Below are 4,054 nucleotides of genomic sequence, written 5' to 3'. Positions count from 1 at the left end.
TTGAGTTTAAGGATTACAATGGCATGAATTTTTATAAATGTGTCATCAAGTAGCCATCACAACAATCGAGATATAAAATATTTCTATCACTCCAAGATAGTTCTAAGAAGTTCCCCTAAGCTTGTGTTCCAATGCTGCAAATCTAGGTCCCTGGAAAGCAGTGGCTTTTTTCTAGAAGAGGCTTGCCTTTACTATAATTCATGTGATGAACAGCATGCTATCTAATCCTGTATGCCCACTTTCCTTTACTTACCATGATTTGAGGGCCCATCCATTTTGTGTGGTGGTGTTACACCTTAATATTTCTAAGGGATGTTTTGAAATATATATGCTGTACTTCATTTCTATTTTCAATTGATGGATATTTGTTTTGGCTAGATTCAATTTTTGCCTAAAGCAAAGATATGAGTTATGGTTATGGAGCACAAGTCTTGATAGTGACCCAGAGTTTTCATTTTTGGAAGTACAATTTTGGTGGTATGGCAAAGCATGCTCAATATAGTAGAAATTTCCAAATTACTATCGTAGTACCATTTTATGTTCCAATCAACAATGTGTGAGAGTTCAACCTTTCAACGCCCTTATAAACATGGATTATTGTGTGACTTACTCATTAGAACAATTTTACTGGTTATGAAATGGCAGTTCATTCTGGCTTCATTTTGAGTTCTTCTAGTAATATTGGACATGCCTTGTGTGGTTGTCATTCTTATATACAGTTTGTGTTGTAGTTGTTGTTAAATACCTGTTGTCTGTTTCTCAGTGGGGCCTCCTGCAGTTGTAGCTGGCTGATTTTATCACCCATTTTCTGCTTGTAGAAACGGGGAGTTTATGAGCTTTGTTCATTGCACATGTTCCTTTTTTCATAGGTAGAGGCTCATAGGACAGAACTAGCGGCCACAAAGTCTACAGCCCAGTGACTTTTGAGGAAACTAAAATTCAATGATGTCACGTTTCTATGTGAACAGAGGCATGAGTCTGTTTACACATTTCAAATTCAACATATTTGCCATTCCTTGAGATATTTGGTTGATCATATAACATGTTCTTTACCCAAAGGAATGCATTTTAGTGGTCAAGAGAATTGATAGTTTCTAGACATAGTATCTACCGGGAAACTATTTTTTAGAAATGCTATTGCATAATAATAAAAAAGTTGTCCTTACTTGGTAAGTACATATACTCAAATTGGAGCAATACAGAGTTTAGCACAACCACTATGAAAAGATGACACACAAATTTGTGAAGTGTTTCATATTTTTCAGATGTCTTTCAACTGAAAAAAGGATTAAGAAAATTTGGCACATTTATGCAATGGGTTATTACTCATTGGTTTAAAAACTGACATGAAATTTGCCTGCAACTAGAAAAAAAACATGCTGCATAAGATATAACTCAGACACAGAAAGATAAATATGTATCACTGATAAGTGGATATTAGCTGTTAAGTAAATGATGATCAGGTTACAATCCGCAGAACCAGAGAGGTCAGGTAAAGCAGAGGGCTATGGGGGAAATCATGGATCTTTCTGGGAAGGGGAAATAGAATAGATTCTGGGGGTTAATGGGGCAGATAGGGATGGGAGCAGGAGGGATCAGGTGAGTGGGGATGGAGGGAGAAAATTCCAGGAGATACTTCTGGAATTGGGGGGAGTTGGGGGTATGGTGTGGAAATCTAATATACTAAAAATTTCCTGGAATCTATGAGAGTGACCCTAGTGAGAACTCCTAGTAATAGGGATACAGAGACTGAATGGGCCATTTCTTGTAGCCACGCAAGACTTTCGGTGGTGGCACTGGGTTACACTTGGTTGAGTTGTTGGCCAAGAAGGTCCTGTGGAGATTCCTAAGCAACTCAAGTGGATTGCAGATTCCTAAACAACCAAAGGACAGGGGATTGCTCTCTGAAAACTGTCAAGAGCAAAACATCCTCACAGCTCTTTAAACACATAGAAGTCAAGTTGCTGAGGGCTTGGATTGTTCACCCCTACATTTTTGTCTCTTTGGCAGAAGGTACTCTACAGACTATGGACAGAAAAGCCTGAACACCAACCCAAGGACAAGCCTCTGCAATCTGCCCTGCCTGCAAAACCTGCTGAGGCAATAGTGGCACAGAACTTGTCGGTAGGACCAACCATCATTTGGTTTAACATGAGGTCCTCACCACGAGAGGGAGCCCATGCCCTACACTAACTGAATGGCCGGGAACCAGAGACAAAGGAGCCCAGAGACCTAGGAACCAAACACCAGTGGGGAAAAAAATAATGAGGGGATTTCTATGGACATTCTACTATACTCAGAGATTGGTGCCTTGTCCACTCATCATCAGAGAGGCTTCTTCTGGCAACAAATGGGAGTGCATTCAGAGATCAACAGGCAAACGCTATGCAGAGAAAGTCTAAATTGAAGGTCTCTATCAGGACACTCCTGCTGGAGATCCAGTAACTCAGCAGAAGAGGGAGGCAAAGACTAGAAGTCGGATGGGATGGAGGCCACTAGGAGTACACGGCCCACAGATTCAACTAAACAGGGACCACATGGGGTCACAGGGACTGAAGCTGGAAGGAGTGGAAGGAGGGAAATTTGTGGATCAAATGTATTCTATGAGAAAAGAATATATTTTCAGTTTTTCAAAAAGGCGAGAAAAAAGAAGTATTTAACAATGGTTTGAGATCAGATACAGAAATGCATTCAGTTTGTAAAGTTTCCACTGTAATAAATCATAATTTAAAGCTTTCTAAATGAAGATTTCATGGTAAGCAGATGACATCAACATCTATGCAACTTTTTGACAGAATGACTAATAATTAATGTATATATATGTGTGTGTGCACATATTTATGTATGTATACAGAATCCAGACTTATAGAAGGATTTATAATCATGTTAAATTTAGAATTAGTATGAAATTTTAAGAATTACTAAAAGTATATATTATTATTCTTTAATATCAATAATAGTCCCCCCATTGCTTTGAAATAACTCATCTCGAGGCATGTTCTGCTTGATTTGGGGTTTTATCTTTCTCTGCTCATTCTACTTAGTTTCATTATTATATTTTATTACAGATCTTATCTATTTATTCTTCTGCAATTTCCATGTGTCAACTTCTAGAATCACAGTTTCTCTAAGGTTCCACAGGATGCAACTTTTAAATGTAATTTCTGCTTAGATTTGTGTAACAAATTGCCATTGAACAAATGAATTCTATGGAGTAAGTACATTTTCTCATTTGAATGAAGGACATGAGGCAAATTTTCACTGAGAAAAGCAAGTTATTAGTATAGCTAGATGGCTTTACAGAAGACAATGGCCAAATCAGACATTTCATTTATATGTTGATCAAATTTATGGTCTGTCTATTAATCAAGTCCTTTGCTAGTATTGACTATTTCTTAGTATTTAATCTTCTTAATTTAGTCTGCTTAATAAAAAGGAGAAAAACATTAGTGCTTGATCTTGACTACCTTTTGAATAAACATCTACTTAATGCAATTTGCACTTTGGAAGAAATATAAAAACTAACTACTTTTGTTTATCTTTATATATCTGATAACTGCCTTATGATGATCGATCATTTATATATGGAGTCCAAGTGCTGTATGTAATACAACTGTGCCGAGTTACTAGAGAAATAACTATCTAAAACTTGCTAGACTGGAGACATTATTTTATTCAGTTTTCATACATCCTTTGACATAAATAGTATTACAGAGATTTTTAAATATTGAAAAATAGATTTAAAGCAATTAAGCTTTGAATTTATTTAGGTACCAATAGGTAGCAAGAAAATATTAGCTTCTGTGAGGTGTCAGATTTTACCCTGCCAGTTCCGTATGTCACAGATGCCAGGAGGAGAAGCTTTGCTTTAAACCAAAAGAGACAAGCTATATTCTGAGCAAATCTGTACCCATCACTAAAACATACACTAAGGTTCAAAGGTGATTCTCATGAAATGCTTTCTGTCTGTAGAATGATCAGTTAAGACACGAACAATTATGAAATGACCCAATCAAAAAATATTTTCCATAAATCTTTCATTCAAAATATTGGT

The 4,054-nt window shown here is 36.7% G+C and overlaps 1 non-coding gene across 1 annotated transcript; it reads left to right on the top strand.

Moving 5' to 3' along the window:
• Positions 1-1,158: 1,158 nt before the first annotated feature.
• On the top strand, positions 1,159-1,262 carry LOC113457416. The gene has a single exon (XR_003377995.1). It is a non-coding gene; the product is annotated as a U6 spliceosomal RNA (small nuclear RNA).
• Positions 1,263-4,054: the final 2,792 nt, after the last annotated feature.

The sequence above is a fragment of the Microtus ochrogaster genome, chromosome 26 (genome assembly GCF_000317375.1).
Source record: "Microtus ochrogaster isolate Prairie Vole_2 chromosome 26, MicOch1.0, whole genome shotgun sequence".
Taxonomy (NCBI): domain Eukaryota; kingdom Metazoa; phylum Chordata; class Mammalia; order Rodentia; family Cricetidae; genus Microtus; species Microtus ochrogaster.
Note: the sequence above shows the minus strand (reverse complement) of the source record. Positions and strands in the feature narration are given on the sequence as shown.